This window comes from Apium graveolens, chromosome 7 (genome assembly GCF_009905375.1).
Source record: "Apium graveolens cultivar Ventura chromosome 7, ASM990537v1, whole genome shotgun sequence".
Classification (NCBI taxonomy): Eukaryota; Viridiplantae; Streptophyta; class Magnoliopsida; order Apiales; family Apiaceae; genus Apium; species Apium graveolens.
The window spans coordinates 127,104,810-127,115,214 of NC_133653.1; the positions used below are offsets into that span (position 1 = coordinate 127,104,810).

General features: G+C 34.5%; 2 long non-coding RNA genes and 1 pseudogene across 3 annotated transcripts; 2 read left to right on the forward strand and 1 right to left on the reverse strand.

The window, feature by feature from the left end:
* Positions 1-1,513: 1,513 nt before the first annotated feature.
* Positions 1,514-3,139, reverse strand: LOC141671043 (uncharacterized). Of its 2 annotated transcripts, XR_012554914.1 has the most exons (4): positions 2,952-3,139; positions 2,425-2,496; positions 2,212-2,311; positions 1,514-2,138 (listed from the first exon to the last, which is right to left on the reverse strand). It is a non-coding gene; the product is annotated as an uncharacterized LOC141671043 (long non-coding RNA). The 2 variants fall into 2 exon arrangements; XR_012554913.1 differs by having other exon boundaries at positions 1,514-2,311.
* Positions 3,129-5,932, forward strand: LOC141671042 (uncharacterized). The gene is made up of 4 exons (XR_012554912.1): positions 3,129-4,686; positions 5,247-5,342; positions 5,447-5,555; positions 5,664-5,932. It is a non-coding gene; the product is annotated as an uncharacterized LOC141671042 (long non-coding RNA).
* An 800-nt stretch (positions 5,933-6,732) lies between these two features.
* On the forward strand, positions 6,733-9,628 carry LOC141674028 (serine carboxypeptidase 1-like; annotated as a pseudogene).
* Positions 9,629-10,405: the final 777 nt, after the last annotated feature.

The window sequence follows — 10,405 nt, forward strand, 5'->3', positions numbered from 1 at the left end:
CAATCGGTATGACAATTGATAGTCATACCGAAAGTCTTGCTAGTTCATTCTGATTGTCTTGCCAGCTCAAAAAGATTGTCATGCCAGTACATTCTACTCGACTGTTGGATTAAAAGAAGCAGCAGAAGACATTCATGCATCATTCATATACAGAATACACAAGAGTCAAGAACACAGCAGAAACAAAAGCAAATTATTTCATTTTTCATCTGCTTTATTCAAGATCAAAATTCTAGATTGTAAAGTTAAATCCAATCCACTAGAATTATTTATCTTGTTCTTCTGTATCAATCTAGCGGATTAAAATCCCTAGAACTTAATCTCAAATCGCATTTAGCATTTGATCTTTTAATTACAAAAATAGAAAAAGTTCATGTCGAATTTATTCTAGATTTGTAATAATTGATTTGAGATTAATCCCTTGTAACCGATACCGTAGTTGTAACACCTTTCAAGTTTAATAAAAGTTTTATTTAACTTGAATTTTGTTTCACCTTTTTATTCCGCATTTTATTCGATTAAACGGTATTGTTTGCATTCAACCCCCCCTTCTACAAACAAATTGGGACCTAACAGCTTCAAATACAAGATGGTGTCATCCATTATATATACACGCAGTTAATACTAGCCAACCAAAGAAGACTATTAAATTTTAAAGTCCTCCTCATTTTTAGGCTTAACACAAACCTGTTGCATTTTCATCTTGCCAAGTTTGAAAGACATTGTTGCCTACCTTATTTCCAGGAGAACTTATTACCTATTTAAATACTTAGCCTCATGCATGCATATAAATATTACTTCACACGTCTATACCCACCATAATTTCAGCTGCACTTATTTCTACAAATCGTGTGTTTATTCAACTTAACTGTCTTTGACCTAGATAGCTTCATACTTGTAGAACGGGTTTGAATTCTAACAATGGTTATGGTGGGCTCTTTCTGCAGTCACTTGAAGGATTATTTACATTACCACTACACCATAAGTGGCCTATTGTAACAGTAAAAAAAGTGTTGTTAAAGGCCAAAAACTTTGACCGTAAGTTAAAAAAGGGCTATGGTTACACTTTTGTGAAAAAATAGTTCATAACCAATGTGGCCGCTACCTTAGGGGTCTATGGTTACACTTTTCAGTTTTTAGGTTACATTGACAAAACCGTGCCCATAGATGGTATACGCCTACACTTTTACATTTATAGTAACATTTTGAGTACTGTAACCATAGACTTATAGTCACACCAATATTTTTTTTGTTACATCAAATTGTTGTTACCAAAACGCCTTTTTTAAAAAACTCTGTTTTCATTGGTAACACGTTTTATATATGGTAACATGTTTTTAATATACATTATTTAGCTTTACTAACAGTTTTTGTTGGCTTTACCCACACTTTTAAAGAATTACTAACATCAAATTGTGACCATTTACATCACAGTGGCTACACATTAAAAGGCTATGCTAACACTTTATTTTAAAAAAAAGACAATATAGTGTTTGAAAATACCACTTCCCATTACATAACCAACAATCATTTCAATCCAAAATCCACAATGACAATCCAATACACAAGCATCCAAAATATAACTACTGCCAACAATATATCCAAGGCAATCCAAATAAACTACTACCAACAATCCAAGGCAAGCAAAATAACTTGATACCATCTAATACCGATAATATATAGCTAAGTACCCTGGCCCAATTTAAGTACCATTTCCAACTTAACAACGTACTAGTTCATAAAATTTAAAGGGTAACCATGACTTCTTCTACTCAGACTCATCCAATTAGGTAAGATGGGTGGTGTTCCTTGGCGCCGTGAACCAACTCATTGGCAGCGTCAACACCATCAGTTTGCAGAGTTTTCTGGAGCCCATGACGGTTGTTAGAGCAGCACCTCCTTTTGTCAAAATTCCTTGGTTGATCTTCCAAGAGCATTAGGGGAAAAATCTAATAATACATCAGATGTAAAATGCTACTTCATTCGGATAAAACTTATAGACCCTAGTGATGTGAAACATCCTATTTAATTATATTAAAAGGATATTTCACATCACAGGGAATTTTATTCGAATGATGTAGCATCTTACATCTGATGCAATGTGAGATTTTTTCACGTCTTCCACTTTCCATGCTGGCCTAAGTCAAAATTAACATGTCAGAGAGTGAGATAACACATTTGATTCAAACATGAACTACGGAGAAAATTTACCTTTAAATTTCTTGAAAAAATTACTCATAGTTCAACCACATTCACAAGATTGTGGAGGTTTGCTAGGACCTTGCCTTCAAACCCATTCCTATCAAGCTGACTATTTCAGATGAAATTATGTGTCATGATCAGGAATTAAGGATTGTATCTAGAGAAAAGTGGAAGTGTATCTTTAACAAAATTAGGTGATTTTGTGTGGCGAAGATAACTCACAGAACTTCCACTGTCTGAATTTCTGCAATTGAATCAGGAATGCTGCCACCTAACCAGTTTCCATCAAACAGCCTGCATTGTTACACAAGAAGCATTAGTGTAATAATTAACAAAGTAACAAAAACAGTGATCCTCAATTGTAATAATTAACAAAGTAACAAAAACAGTGATCATGTAAGCTGATTTTTGTTGAAATGGCTACAAGAATTTTGTACATTAAACACCCTTTTGTAAGATAACAGAGAAACTCATCTCGAATGCACAAACCAGTAATTGATTAAAACACGAGAAAATTTGATTATTTTTTACTGATTTTCAGGAATCAGTAATTTGCTCGGCTGCTAATAAAAACTCGGTCAAAGTCTAGTTTTTTCATAAACTTAAAGGGAACATCTTGTTTGACGTCGTTTTAATTTTAGCAACAAGATTATTATATTTATCCCTTATTTCACACTGGTCGCCTCTGAAAAACACATTATGTCCCTTCTTTAGGAGCTGTCCGACACTTAAAAGGTTGTGTTTTAAACCTGGAACATAGTAAACATCATGTACATATTTCAGGCCTTGTTTGGTTTGAATTAGGACGTCACCACATCCTTGTACCAAGTGTCGCTTATCATCCCCTGTTTTCACCTCGCGCTGGACAGATTTATCAAGATTAATAAGATTGGTTTTGTTCCCAGTCATGTGGTGGCTACATCCACTGTCTACATACCATATGTTATCGACAGAGCTCTCTTGCTCGCTGAACATAACAAGAACAAATTCTTCATTTTTAGTGTCAGAATTCTCATGTAAGAAACTTGACTCTTTTCTTTCATTTTTCAATCTTGAGTAACAATCCTTTCTTAGATGACCAAATTTATGACAATAATTGCATTGAATTTGAGAGTGATGGTTCCCTCGTCCTCTGCCTCCATATCGTCCACGACCTCTTCCTCTTTCATTATGATAGCCTGGATTTGTTTCTTGATTTGATTGGGACAGATAATGTCCTGTTTGTGTCTTTCCTCTTGTGTAAAAATTTGACTGACTTGTACCTCGTCCATGAATATTTCCTCTGCGTCCCCATCCTCGAAAACCTCCACGATGAAATTCTTGTGTTTGAAATGCTTCTTCAGTAGGTGTATCAAATTGTTTGATCTCAATTCGTGAGATTGCAAGGAACCCAGTAATGATTCTGGAGAGAGTTCGCCTAAATTCTAGGACTCTTCAATCGCAACGACGACATGTTCATAATTCTTTGTCATGCTTCGAAGAATTTTTTCCACGATTCTCTGATCTGGAAGATTTTCTCCATTAACTTTTAGTTGATTTGAGATTGAAATAACTCGATTAAAATAGTCTTCAACAGATTCTCCCTCGTTCATTCGAAGCAAATCAAATTCTCCTCGTAAAGCTTGTAGCCTTACCATTTTTACCTTTTCTTCTCCCTTGTATGCTGTACCGAGAATATCCCAGGCCTGTTTTAATGTAGTTGCTGCAGAAATTCGTTCAAAAATTACTTCATCTACTGATTGATAAATAAAATATAGGGCCTTTTTGTCCTTCTTGCGACTTTCCTTTAAAGCTGTTAGTTGTTGTTGATTGAGCGTCGTTTGATCCGCTAGATCATTGTAACCATTCTCAATAATTTCCCAGAGATCTTGATAACCAAAGAAGGTCTTCATCATAATACTCCACTGGCTGTAATTTTTTCCATTCAAACGGGGAAGCTGGGGTTGTATTGAGTTATTGTTGGGGGCCATTCTTGTATGAAACAATTAGGAAGTGTATGAATATTGTGGTGATTAATAACCCGGGACCTGTGGGTTACGGGCTCTGATACCAATTTGATGGGATTAAAGTGCAGAGAAGAAACTTGTTCTCTGAAGAATTGATTACATTATCTCAGCAAATTTAGTTCCTATTTATAGGATTACAAAATAGCAAATACATTGAATTATATGGCTTTCAATATCATGGGAATTTGAAAGACCTGTAACTACTTACATACCAGATACATGAATGGTATTAATAGTACATATATGTCCGAGAAAACAAGTCAAAGCTCCAGGAGGTTCTAGCTTATACTTCCAACAGCTGGCACACCGATGGTTATTGGTTATTCTTCATATAGGCTTCACCTCTGCTCCTCTGTGTACCAACTCTTCACTATCAATGGTTACAGGGTTTTATATTCCTGAGTTAGCAGATGTAATCATCAAGAAAAACTTGGATACATGATTACCTACCATGCAAATCCAACTTTTGGGAATCATGGTAAAATTTTGAACTTGCATTGTACAACGTCTAAATTCAAGATTTTATTAAGTCTACATTTTTCTTTCATTTTTGTTTTGTAAATTTTAATAGGTAGGAAACGGGATCATGAATGATGCTATAGACAATAAAGGAACATTTAATTATATGTGAAGCCATGCAATAATTTCAGATGAAATTTATCGAGGACTTAAACGATACTGCACTAGTCCATACTATAACAGATTGAAATGTAATGCCATACAATCTAAAGTTGACAGAGAAGCTGGAAATATTGATTTTTACAATATTTATGGTCCTGTATGCTCACATTACTCAAATGCATCAAGGAAGAGTAAACACACTTGTGTTTATGATCCCTGTGAACTTTCATATGCTAGAAACTATCTTAATCTTCCCAAGTACAGAAAGCATTGCATGCAAACCTAACTAACCTGCCATACACTTGGGATGCTTGCAGGTTTAATCTTTACTTGACCGTTTGTTCCTCTTTATTTATTGATACAAGTTTTATGCATCATTGAGAATGTTAGTTTATTTCTTATAACTTTCACTTTCAGTGCAATGGTTAATGAATACTGGACAGATAGCCCATCAAGCATGTTCCCAGTGTACAAAAGGCTCATAAACTATGGCCTCCTAATACTCATTTACAGGTAATTAAATACTTAGTAGCAGGCGACTTCGTATCAGCACAGTTCAATTTCCTATTTGTGAAGACCAAAGTCCAACATTTTGAGTTTGAACATGTTGTGGACAGTGGTGATATGGACGCAGTGGTTCCCGTGACCAGTACACGATATTCCCTTGAGGCCTTCAATCTTAAGATACTAAAACCTTGGAATTTCTGGTTGGATGATACTGGATATGTAAGTCCACTAACTACAAGCTGTTATGTTTTTCTCTCTTGCAAAATATTAAATTCCCATGTTAATTTAGGCCTTTATTTTCATCAGCTGACCTAGTCCATTCTGCAGGTTGGTGGATACCAGATTGTTTATCAAGGATTGACCTTCTCAACAGTCCGGGCTGCTGGCCATGAAGTCCCATGTGTTCAGCCATGCAGATCTTTATCTCTTTTACAAATATTCATAGCAGGACTCCAATAAAGTTAAGACTCTGTAACATTATAGTTGATACTATAACAGAAGTCTTCTAGAAACGATCAGCATCTGTTTATGAAATGTAGTTACAAATTTTCCTTTTTTTTTCGTGTGATGATTGTTTATAAATTTTTTGCCTGTAATAATTGCTGACTATTTATGAGAAACAATGAATGATGAATGACAGGGCCATCTTAGAACTGTTTCCATTTACCTTGCATTTGCTAAAGTTCTCTCTTTTTGTCATTTTTTACTACACCAATTTCAGTCATTTATGATATTGATACTTGTGAAACAATCAATAATGTTTATTGTAATTGAAACTGTAATTGCCATAATAGTTTGGATTAAATGAAAATTTCTTTATAATATCTTAAATCAATTTTGTCCAACTTTGTGTCAAAAATTTGGAATTAGGGCCACAGAGTCTTCACATCCTACTCAAGTCTCCAAGATATCAAAAACTTGTGTCATGTTTTCTATATAAGTTAGGAAAGTAGTTCGTCTGTATTAGCTGAGCTGTGGACAAAGCCAAACAGGTAGCCCATACTGGTAGACGGTTGTAGAGACAATATTTTGTTAAGATAAGTATATCAGAAGCCATATGAGGTTATAAACAACACCCAACAAGTATTGTTGCAAACATAAACATAGTGATACTTCCAACATTCTCACAAATTTTCATTTGTTAAATGGATTTTTCTAGCATGTGCCCAACTAAGAAAGTGTAATAGATGAGTTTAAGAATTTGATTGGTGAAGAAGTAGAACTCATTAATAATGATGGACCTCTGCATGCACAAAAATCTCTACCAATCAAATTTTTACAACTCATCTATCACACTTTTTTAGCATGTGCCCATGGACACACACTAGACAAACCGTTGTTAAATTGGGGTAAACAATGTAGATGAAACAAGATTACCAGTTTTCTTGTAGGAAGAATGACCAATATCGCAACCCTTCCGCTGCTTCTAATGTTATGCATTGTGTCCTCTATACATAGTTATGGTGGAAATGGATATGATCCTCTCGGTAAACTTATTGAGGAACAGAAGTCGTCTGAAAAGGCATTTCATCTTGACAATAACATTCTACAAAACGAGTATTTTCCAGTTTATATAGGCCCTCAAGATGGACTGAAGGAAGCGGATAAGATTTTGGCATTGCCAGGCCAACCAGAGGGGGAAAGTCTTAACCAGTACTCGGGTTATGTGACTGTTGATCCTACAGCCGGTAGAGCACTATTTTATTACTTTGTCGAATCCCAGGACTCCTCTAGCAAGCCTCTTGTGCTGTGGCTAAATGGAGGTAATACTGAATGATAAATGTTTAAAGTCTCCCAAGTATGACCCATTTTATTTTCGGGTTAAATATCAAAGTGGTCACTCAACTGAACGTCATATATCAGTTTAATAATCAAAGTTAACGGAGTACATATGAATCACTAAAGTCATAATAAATATCATACATATACCTCAAAATATGTGCTCGAAAATTAAAATTTATTTTATGGAGTTCTATATATTTTTCTTGAATCCTATTACAATCAAATGAAAATGTATGAATTCTAGTATTTTCTATAATATAATAAGATTTTTTAAAATTTATCTACTATTTATTTTTAATTTTGTAGTCATTTGCTTTATTTAAATAAAAATAATTAGTAGATAAATTTTTAAAAATCTCAAAAAATCATCTAAAATACTATGAATTTATAACTTTTCATTTAGTTGTAATAAGATTTAAAAAAAATGTTTAGAACTCCATAAAATAAATTTTAATTCTCGAGCACATATTTTGAGGTATCTGTTTGATAGTTATTATTACTTTAGTGATCCAAATGATACCCCGTTAAGTTTGATGATTAAACTGATATATAACCTTTAGTTGAGTGACCACTTTGATATTTAACCCTTTTATTTTCTTGCAATAAAATTGATAAATGTTTAAATTCTAAATAAATGGAAGGACCTGGTTGTTCTTCTATCGGAAGTGGAGCAATGATGGAACTTGGACCCTATAGAGTCAATAGTGATCGTAAAACCTTGTCCAAAAACAAATTCGCTTGGAACAATGGTGAGTAGTATCTATTTCCCGCACTAGTACGTACACATTCCCTTTATTTTTTGGCTAAATGACCTGTACTTACATTGTGCTATCAGTCACCTGTTGAAATATTACTGTCATCCGCATTCCATGATAGTTGTTCTATTCGCAATGCAGTGGCAAATATTCTTTTCCTGGAATCACCGGCTGGCTAGGATTTTCTTATTCAAATATAACATCAGACTACGTAACTGGAGATAAACAAACAGCAGTAGATACTTATACTTTTCTTGAAAACTGGCTAGAAAAGTTTCCTGAATACAAAACACGGGATTTTTTCATAGCTGGAGAAAGCTATGCAGGACATTATGAGCCTCAATTCGCGCAACTTGTACTTCATAACAACATAAACACCAGCCAAACAGTCATCAACCTAAAAGGAATAGCTGTAAGTTTCTGTTCTTGCAACCTTTTATCTCTATCTGGAATTGGAAGACTAACATGAATTTATAAATGATGTTAAGATTGGCAACGCATACGTCAGACTACAAAGCAAAATTTGAAGGAATGTATGACTTCTTATGGTCACATGCTTTCATTTCCGATGAAGTTCATGATGGCATCACTTTAAACTGCAATTTTACTTCATATGAAATGATTTCAGACACATGTCAAGCTTCTCGCAATCAAGCAAAAATTGGCGAAATATTTATTTATGATGTATATGCTCATTTATGTACCTCGCCTCCAAGCAGTTCTCCATCGGTATGATTCTGATTATTAAATTTTAAACTATCATTATTCTGACTATTAAATTTTAGATTATTAAATATATAATATTTTATAAAGTTTTTTCTAGTTTTCTTATAATCAATTATGTTTTTGGAACAGCTATCAGCATTTGATCCATGCTCAGATGATTATATATTGACGCCTACTTACATTCCCCTGAAGTTCAGAAATCACCTCATGCAAATGTCACAAATCTTCCATATCCATGGGAATCTTGCAAGTAAGTCTTTTCACTCAACAAAAAATTTCGCCTGTTTACATATACAGAGTTGAAGAGGGTTGAGTGTAAAGTAGTTCTTCATGGCTTAATATTGATCTGCATTTTATTTGATTGCAGCATAAACATTAATATTGATTGGCTGGACAAGCCATTAACAGTCTTGCCTGTCATCAAGGAACTAATGTCCAGTGGCATCAGAGTTTGGATCTACAGGTAATCTGATTAATGCTATCAACTGAACACTAACAATATTTTACCCCAAAAGAAAAAAACTGAACACTAACAATGTGCTTTCAAGTTTTAAGTAATGCACATTAAATTGCAGTGGGGATACAGATGGTATAATTCCAGTAACCTCAAGTAGATATGCCATTGACAAACTCCAGACGTCGGTTAGGACTCCATGGTACCCCTGGGTCACCCAAGGCGAGGTACGAAGAGCCCAAAAAACTTGTTAATAAATGCGTTTTTTTCCCAGTTCTTTAGTTTAGAAAGTACTGAGACAGCCCCCTGACCCTTGTCACATTTTCAAGGTGGGAGGATACGCAGTTGGATATGAGAACTTAACATTTGTGACAATTAGAGGTTCTGGACACTTTGTTCCTAGTTATCAACCATCTTGCGCTCTTTCCTTCTTTACGTCATTCTTGGAAGAAAAGCTTCCACCTTCGCAATGAAACTGAAGAATGGACTGCATTGATGTTAACCAAATGCTGAGGCGTGTATTTTCTTCTCTACATTTTTCCTTCTGCTTGCAACTTGATGAATGAAATTCAAATTTTTTTACAGCTTTTATTAGTCCTCGGATATTCTGCGTTTGTGTTTTTCTTCATCTACTTCATTGTACTAAAGCTAACGCTATCTTGCTTTATTTGAAAGCACGCATACAGTTCATAAAAATGAAAAACATTAATGTTCTCTGAATTTATTTTTTTATGTACTCTGAGAATCTCGACTTCGTTAATAATTAAGCTAACCAATAGTAGCTAAAAATTTACTTATCTCCGTCTCACTATTCCAGTCCCTTTTTTTTAAAAAAATCCAATAATAATTTTCCAGTTTATATTTTTGATGCAAATATGTTAGACATTATTTTAAAATTATCCTTCTTACAAATTGTTTAACAATTAATATGATATGAGTAAGAATCTATATTCATGACATGAGCTATAAACAAAATCATTACAAAAATTATTAATAATCTTGAGCTTAATAAACAAGTTTAGAAATATTGAAGAGCTCTCGCAATTTGTATTTACCAGCACCATATATCACATGTTGACCAGACTTCGCTGAATGACACGTGGAAATATATTAAAGAGGATAGTCTTGTCAACCTCTTACAAGGAGGTGACACATGTCCTCCTCTAAATAGGAGATGACATCTGCCCACCTCTTACTAGTAGGTGACTCATGTCCATCTCTAACTAGGAGGTTACACCGGTCCCCCTCTCAACAAAAAGGGAGTCCTGTCCAATTCTCCATCGAGAAGGGAGTCATGTCCATCTCTCAACAAGACAAGAATCCTGTCCACCTCTCCAACGAGAAGGGAGTCA